The following is an 18,834-nucleotide window of genomic DNA, read 5'->3' as shown; positions in this document are numbered from 1 at the left end:
GATTTGGCAAATATTTACGCCACTTTCTGACAAAGCTCCCACAGGATATGGAAATCCCATTCTTTGGAAGTGAATGTGTAAACCAGCACAATATCAATTTGAATTCATTTTAACAGAATTATATTAAAGACACACCATGCGTCCAGGAAAGGGTTAAGGTTATCTGTCCGACCTGGGTATCTCATAACAGCATGAAGTATTTTTATACTCAGATTTTCACAGAAACATGAGAACTGGGTTTTATAATTACAGAGAAAGAGATTTTCTTCCAATTAGTAAAAAGATCACAAAGAAGTCAAAATGATTGCTTTTCTTTGCTAAAATGTAATGTACTTCCATATTGTGTTTATATATTGTGTGTATATAGCATTAACACAGTACATGCTGTTATCTCTCAGCTCCATGATGTACTGACCTCAGACCAGGGTTAATGACTTGAGCTTGCTATGTGCTGTTATCTGCTAATATTAGCTGCATGTGTCATTTGAACTCTATCCTCTGTTCATGGAAGCTTTGTCTAATCTGAATGTATCGCCTTGAATCTCAAGTCATTATCCTGCTATTAATAGAGTATCGACCAGTTAAGGGGTAACGCAGCACCAGCAGAGCTGGGATCAGTGTAACATCAGCCTGTCAAAGGAATGGGCACCAGTGCATAAAGTCATAAGTAATTAAAGAAGCATGATAAGTATCACTCACTGTATTTGTGCATTAAAATGCACGTGCATCGTTAAACCAAGGGGGAAAAAACATTAACAAGAGGTTTTATTTAAGCCTTAATCAATGTTACTGAGAAAGTAAAACATAAGCTACAGTGCCTGCTATACATATATAGATATACATATATACACTGGCACATCTACATCCACAGTGCTAAGCTAAGCAGAAAATACATGCATACACTATATTATATTGTTCCTTGCAGCATATTGTAATATTAATAGCTGTTGGACCAAATGACAATGGGTTAGTCCTGGCCAAAGGGTTTTTGTTTTGGGGTGTTTTTGGGTCTTTTTTGTTTTTTACAACAGAAGCCAAATGCCATAGCGAGTTAAGAAGTGGATGTGCTTCAATGACCTAACAGCAAAAGTAACGGTCCAGTTAATTTCCCAGCATTTATACCAGTTTATGATGTTGAAAGTAATGATTAAATTAAGATGGCTTTAAAAGTTAAAAGTTCAGCTTGACTATCCATTCTAAATCAGTGTAAACAGCAAAAAAAAAAATACTTGAAAATTGAGGCAAACACAGCAATGGTGAAGCTGCTGGACAAAAATGCTCCCTTTTGCTTACTACTAATCCATTTATATCTTGATTTGACTTTAATACATCTTTAAGTATTCACCAGAATATAATACAAAATGTAAAATGCTTTTTAATGCCATTATAATCACACTGCTTCCTGCTGTCTTGACTTAATTCATGCACACAAGCATTAACTGTACTGCATCTGCCAACATAAAGTAAAACTGCTACACACAGTATTTGAATACTTTGGTGTTGTTTTGTGATGATGATATTTGACAGTATGTGTCAAATATCATCAACCTCATCAAAAATACATATTTTTAAACATTCGCCAAAGAATTCTATAAAAACCAAATTCCACAAATGTTGGGATTCTGTTGAAAATGTAAACGAAACCAGAATGAACAGAGAAAATGTCATTTTAAGAAAAAATTAATGGCTCATTTTGAATTTGATGGCAGCAACATGCCTCAAAAGGTAAGAGAGAGGGGAAAGAAAAGGCTGGAAAAGTAAGTTAAACAAACAAAATACTGGCAACTGCCATTGCTAACCCTCAGCCTTCTAGTAGACACACCTGTGATATCAATTTCAGTCCTACGTTGCCTTGTTCTCAAGTTATCGCATTCACAAGATTTTTAGTAAACATAACCTTTGACTTTGAGGTCGAGGTCACTGAGATTCAAGCTCATCCAAGATTTTTAGTAGGTCAGAAAAGTCAGTATCATTGCAGGTGATCTTTGGGCCCTGAGATGAGCACTGCATTAAAGTTTGGCATAATGCTGTCAAGGAATTCACTGCATGGGCTCAGGAAACTTCCAGAAATCACCATCTGTGAACACAGTTCACTGTGCCATCCATAAATACAGGTTAAAGGTATGCTATGCAAAGATTAAGTCATAGGTGAACATGACCCAGAAACACTGCTGTCTTCTCTGTCTGGGCCAAAGCTAATTTAAAATGGACCGAGGCAAAACGAGCTAATATTTTTCTACAATTGTTACATTTTCCCATTTTAAACATCTGATATGTTTCCTGTTTATCGTGAATAAAAAACAGGTTTATGAGATTTGCAAATCATTGTATTAAAAAATTAGAGTAAACAGAATTACATGAATGCAGACGCAACATTTGCAAACCAGAATTGTAAATTGGTACTTAGGTTTTGTGAAACAACAGATTTGTCAAGTCAAGCATAAGGGTTGGAAAAAGGCCTTGAAGTAAAGTCACACAACCTAACTCATTTTAACATCTAAACCCTGAAAGCAATGAAAAGAAATAATATTAAAAAAAATACCAAAATATGCCACCCTTTGAGTCTCATTAGCTGAATGCCTGTGACCAACAGCTTCTCTCTTCCACATTCAATATGGCCCATTTCATAATAAATATGCATGGAAATTCCCAGTAAGCACAAACCAAAAAAAAAAAAAAAAAAATTGAGGGGCATCTGTTCCACATACTGAATGGTCTGCACTGCTAGTTAGAAACAGTATAAAAGTTTTTAATTACTGACATTTTTAAAGACTTATGTAATTTTAGTTAGGGTATCTAGTTAAGCTAGAAACACAACGCACTCTTTTTTTCTATGTGAAAATAATAATAACCTCTCTCTTGCACACATAGCTGCTAATTAATAATCAGCGTGTCTTATATTGATCCCATTTGCTTGTTCATCCAGTGATAATGGCTAAGAGAGGTAGTGGCATTGTCCTTTTCAGCGACATTAAGTCAAAATTAGGTCAAATATCAATAAAAAAATAATTTTGAAATGAGTAATTCAGTTATCTCTTCTGTTTAAGTCTATGAATCTCAGTGAGTTTGGCCAATAAATATTACTTACAGTTAATATGATTCTTCTCTATCTGAAAACCAGCTCTGCGTGACTGCTGTCCTTCTCTGTGTGTCATATGAGCCTGATGGGAGGATCTGGCATTGGCTGCCTCTCCTTCATTAAATCATGAAAACATGACAGACTTTGAGATTAACAGACAGATTTAAGAGTTAATCATCGCCAGCAATAAAGGAGCCATGACTACGTTTGCACTTGTAGATGGGAATACATGAAACATTTAAGAATATAAATGCACCCATAAACATGCACATATATAATATATAACCATATTAGTTTATTAATGCATCAGTAACAAATGAATTAATGCTTGGAAAGATTTCAAAATGCATCTTTTGAAAAATTTTTGGACCCTTGGAATTGTTGTGTTGAATCTGACAGGATGTGGCATTACTGATTACCCAACTGTCACATTGTTGAGCCAAGTGCAAACTGACAGCTGCTGACTCACATGTGCGCACATGCAGATTTATACACTAAAAAAAAAAAAACTAAACGAGAGAGAAATAAACTGAAAGCTAGGGTGATTTAAAAACTCTAGAGTTCCACTAATAAAAGGAATTTATTTGGATCAGAAAGTTTTTTTGTTACACAAACCCGTGGTAAATATGGACCACAATTCACAATGACAGATTTCTAAAATGTAAAATATGTCAAAAACATTTACCATAGACTGCAGGTAGACAATAAGGAAATAGAAATATACCTGGAGTAAGAGAAGTTTGAAGGGTCTTCATAAGTGAAAAGCTGCAATCCTTTACTGCTATTCTAAACTACTTCAAATATATAGAGCACAAACTTTGAAATACTGTACCTGTACAACTTTGCAATCCTATAACAATGACAGCTGGAGATGCTGTGTTAAAAAAAAAAAAAAAAAAGAGACATACTGTCTTGGTGGCCCAAAAAGGCTCACGGATGCATATTAATGGACAGATGGTCTCCCTCCCTTTAAAGTGTTTAGTATTTTAGATTTTTGAGCAATGCAAAGGAGTGACCCATGACCAGAGATGGATAGTAACGTGTTAGTTACTGTAATCTGATTACTTTTTTCCAAGTAACGAGTAAATTAAGGGATTACTATTGCAAAAACGGTAATTAGATTACCGTTACTTTCCCATAGGAACTGCGTTACTGCGTTACTAAAACCATGATTTTTTTACAAGAATGTCTCATGACAATAAGCTAGTGCCACGTTCGTGACAACAGCTGTCTGCAGATCAACAATGGATAATATATCAAGCGCGGGAGAGAGTATGAGCGTGCAGCGTTTAAAGTGTGGAAGTACTGACCTTATTTTGAATTTGGTTCCATAAAAAGTGACAAAAACATTAGAAAACTTCTTTTTACAGCGAAAAAAACACCTAAACAAGCATCGAGTGTGCTACGATGTAATGGGAAATTCACAGAGAAACTCGCGGATTCTTCAACTGACAGCGGCACACCTGCACGAGGGTAAACCTCCGCCTACCCCACTCCTGCTTTACAGGTGAAAATAGAGCAACAGGACCGCTGAGTCTTTGACTTTATTTATTTTCTGCTGTGTTTTACTTGCATCTATTTGAAAGACTGAGTGTAAACACAAAAAATATTTTATTTTATGTGCTGGAATGTGCAGAAAATAGGTTTAAATGTTAAACTAGTTTCTTCAAGTCAGAGAATGGTGCATATAATTTAATTTTTGCTTGATGCATAAAGTTAAAAGATTAAAATTGATAAAACAAGTTTAAAAAAGGGGACTTTTCCATTTGATTACATTTTGTATGATGGATTATGTAGAAAAAGTAGAATTGGGCTGAAAGATCTATCGCTTTATCACCTATTCAGGTTGTAAATCGTGTTTTTAAAAAATAACTAAGTAACTAAGTAATTAATTACTTTTGAAAATAAGTAATCGGTAAAGTAATGGGATTACTTTTTGGGGAAGTAATCAGTAATTAGTTACTGATTACTTTTTTCAAGTAACTTGACCAACACTGCCCAGGACACGCTGGAGAGATTATATCTCTCGGCTGGCCTGGGAACGCCTTGGTGTTCCCCCGGATAAGCTGGAGGAGGTGGCTGGGGAGAGGGAGGTCTGGGCTTCTCTGCTTAGGCTGCTGCCCCTGGGACCCGGCCCTGGATATAGCGGAAGAAGATGGATCGATGGATGGCTGAGTGATGTAAACCCCACTCTATAACTATGCATTTAGGTGTGTAGTGCAACACTGAGTGGAGTAATTTAGACTGCTTGTTGTGTTCTGTTAAACTCCCTAAGAGACTAAAATGTGATGCATTTTAGGTTTGGCCCTAATGCTGCTCAATGAGTATGCATGTGCTGTTTGAAGTAAGCCCCACTTCAAAACAAAGTATCAGTTCATCATTATACCCATAATTAGGGATGGGTATCGTTTAGGTTTTATCCGATACCGGTGCCAAATCGGTACTTTTGAAACGGTGCCGGTGCTCAAACGGTGCTCAAACCGGTGCTTAAAGAATGGAGAACACAAAATTGGTCCAAAAACCTCTCATGTTCAGCTGTTTTTTGTAAAAATATAACAATGTTAGCCTTTTCTGCAGCTATGGGGCATATATGGTATCACTCTTGGCTGGAAGCAGTGCTTAAACAATGGAAAAAACACAATCTTTGTCCTAAACCTCTCATGTTTAACTGTTTTCCACTTTTTCTTTGGTCATTTTAGCCTTTTTAGCCAGGGTGAAGGGAGTATCTGCCATCAAACAAGAGGACAGCCGCATGTAGCTATGATGATGTTTGCTAGTTCACCTTACATGCATTAATGTAATAACGTGGTTAGCCTACTCAACGTAAATTAGCTACTCACGCAGAAAAGAACGGCTGCTGCTGCCACCATCATCCGTCATCATTTCTGCTACACTGGCAGGGATAGGGGCCAGGACTCTCCTCTTCGTGTTTTTGGGGGATGTTGCATAACAGGCAACCCACCCGCAGTAGATGTGCTCGGTGTGAGGTCTCGCAGCAAGCTATCAAATACGGCGCATTTCTGGGCTTTTAAAAAATACGCTATGCGTCGCCAGGTGTTTCATCGGATTTGAGGTGTTACCTCCTTTGACAGTATCACAGTATCAGCTTAAAGCACTTGTTGCTGCTGAGTTTGCATATTTTGCTATGAAGTACAGCCAGACTTTTGACCGCTTCGCCTTGGGCATTTTTAATCTGTAGCTCTGCTCTAACAGAACGTACGTACCTGGCCCCGCCTACGATCCTCGGAAACGTAAAATGATTGGCTAGAATCTAAAGTGTATCACAGCTCAGGAAAAAAAAGCACCGAAATAAAGCACCGAAATGTGCGCTGCTTTTCGGTCTGGTTACTACCGTTTATGTCAGAACCGGTGCCATCATGGCACCGGACACCGGTACCCATCCCTACCCATAATGATTCCCATAATGCACTGAGCGTTTCTTAGAAGAGAACTTAGAAAGAGAAAAGCTTAGAAGAGATAAGCGAAGACGCTTATCTCTTCTAAGTTTTTATACAACACTACTATATTTAGTCATTAGTAATTTTTAAAGTCTGGCTCATTCTCCCATACTTTGCCTTTTGTCCCTTCACTTTCTTTGCCCCTTTCTCTTTCCCTTCTCAGGGGGGACTGCCCCCCCCCCCGATCCTGGTTCTGCTGGAGGTTTCTTCCTTTTAACTGGGTGTTTTTCCTTCCCACTGTCACCAGCTGCTTGCTCAGAGGGGGTCATGTGATTGTAGTCTTTACAATATAAAATGAATTGAATAACTGTACTTGTGAATTGGTGCTATGTAAATAAAACAGAACTAATTAAACAAAAGTCAAAGGAGCTTGCAAAGAAAAGCGTCTGGACTTCTTTAAGTTACTTGAAGACGTTTCACCTCTCATCTGAGAAGCTTCTTCAGTTCTAAGGTCAAATGGTGGAGAGTCCCAGATATAAACCTAGTGGGAGTTTCCCCCCACGGAGGGACAAAAGGACCCCCTGATGATCCTCTAATCGCCTGAGCCAAGGTGTGAAACTGGGTGTGGGTCCCAATCAGCCAGAGTTTCGGGTGTGTTCATTGTGAAACCTGGCCCCACCTAATCAGATGGTTTGAAAGAGGAGTTAAAGAAGCCATCTATGTCCACTGTGAGCGACCATCTTTGAACAGAGGCGGGGGTTTACGACACCAACTCTCTGCCATCTATAATCCAGTTTTGAGTTCCCTTCCCAGACGCCTTAACGCCCACTCACATCCTGGGCCATCTGACCTCAGGAATTCGCATGATAAGGTGGGGCCAGGTTTCACAATGAACACACCCGAAACTCTGGCTGATTGGGACCCACGCCCAGTTTCCCACCTTGGCTCAGGCAATTAGAGGATCATCAGGGGGTCCTTTTGTCCCCCTGTGGGGGGTTACTCCCACTAGGTTTATATCTGGGACTCTCCACCATTTGACCTTAGAACTGAAGAAGCTTCTCGGATGAGAGGTGAAACGTCTTCAAGCAACTTAAAGAAGTCCAGACGCTTTTCTTTGCAAGCTCCTTTGACTACGATGACCTGGATGACTGAGAACCTTCACAGACATAATTAAACTAAAATGATTCTAATATTGTTTTGACATATGCACACGATTTCCAGAAATACCTAAACTTCTCATTAGCTACCTTTTTCCTGTTTCACTGACACACAAAAACATTCACACAGCAAGTGTTTGCAGAAGGTACCAGGGTTCTGCTTGTCAGAAACATCCTGGTGCTGAGTCACTGCTGTAACAGTGAACTGATTATAGAACAGGATACATTAAGCCACACTTTTGGAGGTGAGTCATTGACTGAGCTGCCGGCTCAATTGGTTTCACTTGTTTCCTGTGGACTGCATTCAGCACGCCCACATTTATGAGGATGAGAGATAACATGTTGAAATATTTGATTATGGACCGCTATTTGAGCTATTTATATTTTGGAATGAGATATGACGCGCTGATCAGTTTACTGATCGGTTTACTGAAATTCAGTTAAACCCTTCAGCAGGAAGCTCTCAGTAATAACAGATAGTGGTTGCTTTGTAACATGAAAGTGCAGATGGTTGCAGCTCTCCCCTAATCCTCATTTGAAAAAAAGAATCAAATGACAATCAATCTGGAAAAATGACTATAATTTAAAAAAAAAAGGAATATTTATATTCATCTTTTGCTGTCATTGCACTGTTATCCATTTATTCCAGTTAAAATAATTTGAACTCAAACTGTTTTTATTTTTATTTTTTGCAGAAATGTTTACCTGTGATGGCTTGAATAAATACTATTAACGCCATTACAGACACATCAGAAAAGCAACAGTATCCATTAAAATTATTATTGTGTATAATATGATAGGATAAATAAGTCTGGGGTGTGATAGGCTGGTGATCTGTGCAGGGTCCAGCCCTTCTTGTAATCATCAACTGGATAATTAGATGAACAGAAATGTGTTTCAGTAGCTTAGGTATCCTGTAACCGAGCTTTAATCCCCCTACTTTAAGACACAGAAATCTGCTGCCCTCTCTGTAAGAAAATAAAATCCTCTCTGTGGTTTAAATAATGACAAAAGATTTCATAGTAATAGCTGAACCCTAATTTTCTGGATTCTTGATCCTCTGTGGTTCACCATGATCCTCCACATCTATTTATCACCTCAACACATTTTAATAGAGAATCAGTAGCTTGGGACAAATGAGATATTAATATAATTTGTATGAAGTCTTTTTTTCACCCCCAGGCACAGAGACTCGCATACAATATCGCTACGCGTGCTTCCCACATCCAATAGCCATGTGCATAATTGGTTTGAAGATTTTCTTGTTGATTGAGAGGATGCTGTTGCTGTGAGATAGTGGTTTGTGTTAGCTATTATACTCAATAGATATAGTATGGTAGTATGTTGTTTAGCAGCTGTTATGTTTGCAGACCACTGTGATGCGTGTCTAATAAAACTCGGGTGATTTGTGACAGCCTTCCTGACACTCTTACTGAGGTGCTAATCAAGAAGGAGCTGTTAATTATGCTGTTGCAAGTGGTTCTGCTTGGCTTGGGTAGATTATGCAGGAGCACATTTTGTGCAACACTTAGTCTGAGAATCCACAACGAGAATGAACCTAAAGTGAGAAATGTTTTCGTGACCTGAACCAGGATTTTTTTGTTTTCCCCAGATTTTCAGATAAAGTTTTATCAGTGAAACACTAAAAATACACATTTTTCACTGAACATGTCATTTTCCATAGATTCATTGAGGCCGTTCCACAAAACACTGAGACAGATGGGAGCTGGAGAGAAAACTATTTCAGCGCAACGTTATAATGTCCAAAACATACAAGAGAACAAATCAGGCTGAAGAAGTGTGCATAGCTTCAGGAAACAACCCTAATCTGTCCAAGTAAGAGTGTTTTGAAAAGAGGAGAGTAACGGTCAGTGCTTTGAAAAATCACTCCAGACATGATATTGTGCTTCGCTGGCCTAAATCGCACTGCAGTTACAGGGGAAAAATGGAAACCCAAAAATAGAAAGATCACAACGGCACAGCCTACAAGATGCATGAAAGAGCCACTTTTTCCACAGTGTGTGTATCTGTATGTCACTGACTGTGGGAGTGTCCAAATGTGACTGATACAGGAGTGTTCAAGTGAATTGTCCACAGTGGCAGATTCTGCCAGCATTTTATATTTTATACCATAAACAAACCTCATGAGAAGACACGGGGTGAGCTACATTGCTGGCTTCAACAACCAAATGACATCCAGGGCTGACAGCTGTCATATAACCAGAGTGATTTTCCCACTTAAAAAGTTTTGTTGTGTTGTAGGTGCTTGGCATCTCCTACTGGTTGGTGTAGCAATAAATCTCAACTTATTTGGACTTATACAAAGTATGTGGTTATTTGCTGTTGAATTGGATTCTGAAAGGTTTTTCATTAGCTTAACTTCATCTTTTTTCTACTGCTGGTAGTACTTTTTTAACCATCGTGTTACGTTTAAGGTCCACGGGAAGTGGGAAAGCAGCAAAAAGTGGGGGTTGAAAAAAGAAGACAGGGAGGCAAAATGAAAGGTTTTTAATAATTTTTCTATTACAAATTAAATTAAAAGACAGGGGCAAGCTGCTATCACCTTTTAATAAGGAAAAGAACAAATTACAGGATTTGGTCACCAAACTGAAATGTAAGTAAAACCGGGTACGTCACCAGAACGTACTCCTGTCCACAGAGTAGGAGCAGACAGCCACCAAATACAGAGCTCACTAGCTCACACTGGAAAAAGTTGCTCTTTTATGCATCTCACTACATCGAGTAGAAAAATATAACAGTACAAAATGCTCAAAAATATAACTAAACAGGAAAAGTACTTCGTAACAGTAAAAAAAGCAAACACAATTCATTATTTTAACCACTATTGTCATTCTGATTTCCCTTTCTGTCATGGTTCCAGAGAACGTTAAAAAAAAATTTCAATAGATTGTTTTATATCCAGATTTAAACAATTCCCTAAAAACTATAACCTTTGTGATTTATCCAACAGACAGCTACATTTCCCATACATCCCCAATTTTGGTGTCATCTTTGCTTCTTTTTTCAATTTGACTTATAGATCAAATCAGCTGTTAAAGCCAGTGACTTTCAGTTAAGACGTTAAACTAAAGTTAAAACATTAAAACATTTCTCTCTATTAGCAACCTTGAGAAGGTCATTCAGGCTTTTATTACATCCAGACTGGATTATCATTATTATTATTATTATCAATTATTTGTATTATTTAACTATCTGATATTTTATTTGCTCTGCAGCACTTTGGTCAACATGTGACATATGACTAAACTGATGTAAATTACTCAAGCTTTAGTGAGTATTTACAGCAGCAGGGCGATGTATGCCCACCCCATCAGCAGAAAAAGTACTTGGAGCGCTTTAGCAGCATTTATTAATAACAAAAATCACAATACCAGCACATTCATCCCTTAAAATCAAAATCAGTAGACAGATACTGGAGTAATCCCAAAAATTAAAATGACTCAGACACATATTACATTATGATAATTTAACTTACCATTATAACACTATCATTAGCTATGCCAAAGGACATAGATAAATATGTGCACAATAATCTGTCCTGATGTGTTTGCCATGAATGAGACACCAGTGGAACGTAGTGATAACCATTATCACTGCATGTCTATCTGTACACTGACAAAGATGCAATGACCCTAATAGTAGTTGGCAAGCCATACAGATGATTTGACTGTTGACGTACAATATCCTGGGAGACATCCTGTCAGTCCTTGAATGAGGATAGCCTGCTACAATATTTGAGCACAAACAACAAGCCTGATTGTCAAATATAATTAAAAAACGATTTCATCAGCTAGTTGTGCTTATAACTTTACCCCAAAAAGGTGATTCTGTTCATCTGGATGTAGCATTTTGAGTGGGAGAAATGTTTCGTCACTCGTCCAAGAGGCTTCTTCGTGGAGTCAAGTGACGCCTAGATGAACAGTGACAACTTTTTGAGATTTCCTTACCTGGATGATGATGAGCATGCGTCAAGACGCTTATAACTTCACCTTAATAATAAAGCTTTTTTCCTCAGAAAATACTAAAGAAAAAAGGCAGATGATTACTTTCTATTTAAGGAAGTCATGAAATAAATGACAGGGGCGGCAAAGCCAGCTGTGCGGCCATAAAGTTAAAACATGACCATAAAGTTGGTATCATTTCTACCATTAACATTTACTACTTGCTATTTGCTCATCTACTGTACATGCACGAATCAATTTGCTTCAACAAGGTGCGACTCTGACTGCACAGCACAGTAGAATATCAGCACAGTGTTACAGCTGCAGAGGAAAGATTTCATGGTGACAGCAGAAAGCTGTCATGACAAGTACCTGCAATCATGGAAAATACCAAACCCTCTGCATTAATATCATGATCATCAGCATGCATAAACCGTGCTACTTAAACCTTTAACCAGTTTCACAGTTCTGTTTATGATGGATGGCATATGACTAAGCACAAAATTACCACAGTAAGCTATTTAGAACATAATGTCTATTGATAAATGTTCGACGGCTCATTGGACATCAACTGGCTCATTTGGAGCCAATTATAGTCCAAATGAGCCATATTATATTTTAAAGACGATCCACTTTTAAAGATTTATATCTTCTTTAGTAGGAAAAAAATGGCCTTAGGGCCAAGTAGCACAGCAACAGAAGGGATGACAGAAAGTATTGAAAGATCAGACTTTTCCAACAACATCTCACTTTATATAAGAACATATAGAGGCAAAGGATGCATGAGTAGCAGCCAAGGTCAACTATGACATAGGGCAACATTTATATTTGGCATCTGTCAGATTGCAAGACCATCATCTCATGTCATCTTGACAAGACAGCAGTGCAGTGCACGCATTTCCAACAGGAGTGCAGACAATCAGGCCAGAGGGGCCAAGACACAGGCCACTTTCTATCAATACACACAGCCAGGGCCTATGCTTCTCAATAATACACAAGGGGCTCATAGCCTCAAGGAGCCCTGTTTCAGATAAAGATGTAAAACTAATCATTATTGACTTTGGCTAAAAGACAGTTCGGGGACTGATATCTGAACAAAAAGTACCTGAGAGGTTTTATTTTTGTTCTTTTTAGTAACACTAATATTAACCTTTTTCCTGCTTAAAAAAAGTTCTAATTAACTACAATGGAATTAAAAGAAGAGCGATTAAAAAAAAGAAAAAAAGAAATTGGACTAAGTGTGTGTTTGTCCCAATGCACTTCAGTTATTCACCCGAGTACTGGTTCAAGCTTCACCTACACTTAGGTCTTAGTAAGTTTTTGGCCAGTTACGTTTTTGCTCCAGTACATCAGCATGGTGATGAACATTGTCAACCGTGTAATTGCTTTCATGATGCTGTTTCTTGATTACAGACTTTGACAATGACTCTCAGAAAATTGGGGACTGTGTATAAAATGGCTAATTCCAAAGCAGTTTGGAAAAATTTACAGATCAAATTACACCTTTATTGATCCACCATTTCCGTGTGCAGAGGTAAAAATGCAAAAAAGATGTCACTTTACAAAAACTGATAGACCTGTCTAAGAGGTGCTCCAGTTGATGTCCATCAGTTACAGAATATTTTCACGATTAGCCTTGAACGACAATGTCAACAAAGAGAGAAAGAGGTGTACTACTTTGAATATTTTAAGCATTTTTCTGCATCTTTTCTTAGTTTTCTTTTAGTTGCACAGGGAAAAAACAAACAAACTGTAACTCCAATAAATTTTGTGTGCCACTGCCACTGGGGCAAGGTTGTGCATGCATACAAAAGGAAATAAGCTGAAGTAGAATGGCACATTCATTACAATAGTGTCACGACGCAGCTCGTGGAAACAAAGCAACCTGTTGAGCTGCCACTGAAAACTGCATGTAAACTAAAAATCAAAGCGTTCAGACGACAGGAGGATAAAACAAAAGTGCTATTTCTGCATCAAACAAACATCAACACGTTGGACTGAACAGCCACGGAATCATTATGTTGTTCTATGGTATACAACAGCGCTAACACACATCAGAGCTGAATTCGTTTCAGTCCGTCAGGCAACGCCATCTGGTCATTATCATCTCCACGGGGCAACGTGACCGTAAATAGAAAAATGCCTGGGATGTGAGACATAATGGCACATGAAGTACACAAAAAAAACATCCAGAGGCAACAGATGGGAAGGCCACTTTTCATTTACTTTGTTAACTATTAATGGGCAGGGCTTCACGTTGTGTGAGGTCCACTTTTAATTTACATATTTCCACTGCATTTTCTAATACATAAGGCTTGTAACAAGAAGCCAACACTTACAGTAAAGCTGTGCTTAATGACAGCGCTTAAGTAAGTTTTTTGTCTAGATTGGAGTAGTTTAAATATATTTTTATTTTATGCTCCAACTATATGCTGTTGCTCAGTTAAATATTTTATGCAATGATCATGTCATTGATGTATTTTAGCACACAGTGCACACTGTACACAGTATCTAATAACTATAGCAATAAAATGAAATACTACACAAAGTAAAGGACAAGAGCCTGAAGAAGACCACTATTTAAGTTTATGCAAGTAACACCTGCTATGCTGACAATCTTGTAATTTCTGAAACTATTAATGCACTGAAATGTATTCTTAAGAATACAATCCAATGCGTACAAAGCAACCTGAGCCTAACAACAGGATACAGTTTATCTTGTGATTTAACTGAACTACCTTTGACTCGTCTGAAAGCGATCAAATCAAGCTGTGAAATTGCGTTTCTACAAATTTAAATTCCCCAGCACAGACTTCCTCCCATTGTTTTAGTCCACAGCTGAATTCCCACAGCACTTTGCTCTGGGACACAGCAGTCCCCAGATGAAAGCAAACGAGTGCATATTAAAAATATGAGCAGCTGGGACAGGTTGCAGTGTTCTCTAGAGCTTGCCATGTTTCCACGCTGCTGCGTAACTTAACAAACCAGGTAGGCTGTGAGACGATGTCAATCTCCTGGAGGGGAATTTAGAAAGGCTCACAAGTCTGATTCACACCCAAGGAACAAACTGAAAGCAGGCAGGATTAATTCTTAGACAGCTAGAGGCATACTTGCTAGTAATAGCCACACTAGTGAATAATAAAGGCTGAGGAGCTTAAGTCACATTTCTTTTGTTTGCTTGATTTTTGTTTATTATCTCAACTTCCAAATTATTATATGCAATGGCAGCTGTTGCTAATCAAACGATAACCTTACCTGAAAGCTGACCTTCAATTCCTCTGTTCATTTTAAGTAAAGATGATCTTATGGACAATGTTTGGTTTTGCAAAAAATTCATGGTGCGTTTTGTATGCACCATGAATTCATCACCTGAGATGGCTGTTTATCATTCTACGAATGCATTCTTATATTATTTATTGCAAATGAGTTACTGATAGCAATTTATGGTGAATAAGACATCAGAGCTTTTATCATCAGAAATTATGTTCATATATTGGATGACCATGTCTAATCAAGATGAACTCTATGACGAATAAATACAACAGATAAGATAAAACTGCCCATCGTGCTGCAACCAAAGAAAATGTCAAAATGCTGCTTAATGAAATAAATTACCTGATTATTTGTGTGCATTTCTTTCCTTATACTATCAAACCTGAGGTACTATTTCCTTCCACTGAAGTACTCTGCAACTCTTTGGAATAATAATCAGGCTCTACTCAGACAATATTTTCTATGCTATGCTTATCATGTATCCACTCTCATATAGTGCCTCCTTTCTCTGCCTGAAGTGGCCCGTTACACTGATTTACATACTCTGAAATCATTGGTTGTCAAGATGTTGTACTTCAACAGGCTGCCTTGAGCTGATTGGCTGCAATCGCAGGGGTGGGCCACTGAGCTCTCTCACCAAAACAGGCATAAAAGGCAGTGTGTGTAGGTTTAGGGCACAGTGAAGCACCCAATAAGCAGCTTCGACAGGGAGCTTAAAAACTATCAGGTGAAAAAACAAAAAGGAAAGAAGCTCAGGAACAAGAATTTTCAAACTGCACATGGAGAGATTTCCTTGAGAAAATATTTAGGTTAAAGATTACTGACAGGTTTAATATTTGCAAGTGCATTAAATAAGACACTTTTTGGGACATTTTCTTTTCTCAATTGGGCCAAGAAAGAAAAATAAGACATGTCTCTGGAGGTGAAGGAGAAGACACACGTGCGCCTAGTGTTTCTGGGAGCAGCAGGCGTGGGGAAGACGGCCCTTATCAGACGCTTTCTCCAAGACACCTTTGAACCCAAACATCGGCGTACTGTGGAGGAGCTGCACAGTAAAGAATATGACATTGGCGGGGTCAAGGTCACTGTGGAAATCCTGGACACCAGCGGTAGCTACTCCTTCCCCGCCATGCGCAAGCTCTCAATCCAAAGCAGTGATGCCTTCGCACTGGTGTACGCTGTGGATGACCCAGAATCACTGGAGGCTGTCAAGAGCCTCCGAGATGAGATTCTTGAGATCAAAGAGGACAAGTACACACCAATTGTGGTGGTGGGAAACAAGGTGGACAGAGAAGAGGAGCGTCAAGTGTCCAACGAGGATGTGCTATCAACTGTAGAGATGGACTGGAACAACAGTTATGTGGAAACTTCAGCAAAGGAAAATTCCAATGTCGTTGAAGTGTTCAAGGAGCTCCTGCAACAGGCAAACCTTCCTAGCCGCCTCAGCCCCGCACTACGTCGACGCAGGGAGACCATTCCAAAAGACACCGATTTTCGGCCACCCATGAACAAGACCAACAGCTGTATTTTGTCATAGTGAGTGTCACAGGAGGGGAGATGGTGTTTTGATTCACAAAAAGCCAGGGTGGATGAGAATATGGAAGGTATGTTGTGAAACTCAGTGGTGCTGGACAGAGAGAACGAGAGAGAAACCTGGACATCATAAGAGCTGCCTGGCTGGGATTATGGACACACACAAACACACACAAAAAACACTTCAGGAAGAAGAAAATAAGTACAGACCGAACCTAAACAGACTGCTACCTTATGAATATCTGTGAACCTAAAATTAAATGGAGAGAATGAATTAGATGTGCACTTGATGTAACGCTGTTGTTGCTTATTTGGTGACATGCTGCTGGTGTTCAGATCACTGTAAAGCTATTGCATTTCCTCATGTTAAGCTATCTGGACTGTTGCTATCCTTTGTTTACTAAGGGGAAGTATGTGTATATATGTATCAGGTGTGGTCACTGCAAAAGTTGTATATCTCATATAATTTTTTTTTTAACTTAGTGATTCACCTGTAGCACATGATACTGTTTGAATTTTTTTTTAACTGGGATTTTCTACTAAGCATAACATTACCCTTGCATTAAAAAAACTGTGGTCAAATGGAAATATAAATGCACTTTTCATTTTGATGTGGCCATTCAAAATGCTTGTTTTTATAAATTTCATTTTTTTATCATCACATGTATTCATATATTTTTTAGCTGTTTATTTAACAAATGTATGTGGAATAGTGTCTTTAATGTGTAATAAAAGCGAAAAGCAACACTTGTGAAAATGTTTCCGTTTCTGTAAATAAACATACCTAGGTACATAATTAAAGACATGAAAAATAGATAAGCATTGATATGTATGTGAAGAAGTACAATGTCAATTTTATTCCACCCATGCAATTCAGAGGGGCTGGACCCTTTACCACCTTTCATAGGGCGAATGATAGGCATACACCCTGCACAAATCACCAGCCTGTCACAAGGCTAACACAGAGCGACAGACAACCATTCACAGCTACAGCCAATTTCAAAATGCTCATGCATATCTTAAACTGAAATGCCCCAGCAGGCCAGTGGATTTAAACTCAGGGCTTTCCTTCTATGATGCAACAGTGTTAACCACAGCACCGGAATTATTATTTACATTAAAGGATGTCAGGAGGTTACAAATGAATAAGGTAGTAATAAGGTCACAAAATAAGCAAAAAGACAATAGAAACCGTGCTGATAAAAAGTAGTGTATACATAAAGTTGGAAGCCAAAAAGAAGACTTTTTACAGCAAAAATTATTTTCTAGAACATGTTTTGGAGTCTTATAGCCCTCTTATAACACAAAAAGCTAAACTGAAAGGTATAATTACATAATATGAGATGGTTAAATATGATGCAGTAAAGCTTAGAAGCATCTCTTTGTTAATGCCATGCATACATTATAGGACCGTAAAGACTGTTTGTTTTGGGTGAGGCCCCAGCATGTTCCCTCTACCATTCCCTTTGCATGGGCAGTCATAAAATTACAAAATTAAGTATTCACTGTTCTTGTTACTCATTTTCTTGTGACAAGTGATTTAAACAAAATAAAAAATGAGAACATTCGGTAAAAGCAATTGTGATTAGCACAATTTGTGCTCTAAATTTCTTAACTGCACACGCCTGCCAGTATTTTCTGACCTCTGTTGCCATCTGCTGGTGAAAAACACACATTACATTAACTGAGGCCTCAATGTGGGTACGCTATATTTACTGTGGTACCTGCAAACAAGGTTATATACAGGTTAAATACAACCTTTAAAAACAGACATATTTAAGGCAGGCCTATTGAGGAAAATGATTTTATGTATGACACCAAAACACCTGCAGCCAAATCTATAAAAAAAAAAAAAAAAAAAAAAAAAAAAAGACTTTACGTCTCCTGGAACTACGTGTTAAGATGAAAGCAACTTTAGCATATGTTAGTAAGGTCAGCACTACTGTCTCCACCCCTGAGACAATGGTAGACAAAGTTAAGCAAAACAAATGAAGCCTCTCATTAGCATCACAACATTTGAATACTGAACAGTTGAACAGTTGTGCATTACTACTGTGTAGCTGTGACATCGCAGATCATTATGCAGTTCCTGAAATAGCTGTGCATGGTTCCCCTACATGCAACTGGGAGACAGTTGTAGTTCTGGTCCGAACACCCCCCCCCCCCCCCCCCATTCAGATTAGACTGAACAAAGTTTCCTGTTTTAATTTGAGGAAGTGGCCTGGTAAACGTTTGTGGGCAGTTCCTCTTTCAGTCCACATTTAAACATTCTTCCGCACTCTGCTCTTGCTCATTTGCGAAGGAAGGGAGGCCTAACAGCTTCACAGTCATGCAGGTGTGTGCTTTTGTCATCTTGTTACATGGAGTTGTACTTTAATTTACACCAAGGAATAGCTTAGGCTCTTTAGAATACATGTACATATTTTATTATC

The 18,834-nt window shown here is 38.4% G+C and overlaps 1 pseudogene; it reads left to right on the top strand.

Moving 5' to 3' along the window:
* The first annotated feature begins 15,529 nt into the window (after nucleotides 1-15,529).
* On the top strand, nucleotides 15,530-17,149 carry LOC146708025 (GTP-binding protein Rhes pseudogene; annotated as a pseudogene).
* Nucleotides 17,150-18,834: the final 1,685 nt, after the last annotated feature.

This window comes from Copadichromis virginalis, linkage group LG6 (assembly GCF_057382275.1).
Source record: "Copadichromis virginalis isolate Kocher_CV1m ecotype Utaka linkage group LG6, C_Virginalis_male_GT1.1, whole genome shotgun sequence".
Classification (NCBI taxonomy): domain Eukaryota; kingdom Metazoa; phylum Chordata; class Actinopteri; order Cichliformes; family Cichlidae; genus Copadichromis; species Copadichromis virginalis.
This window is presented reverse-complemented; position numbering and strand designations above follow the sequence as displayed.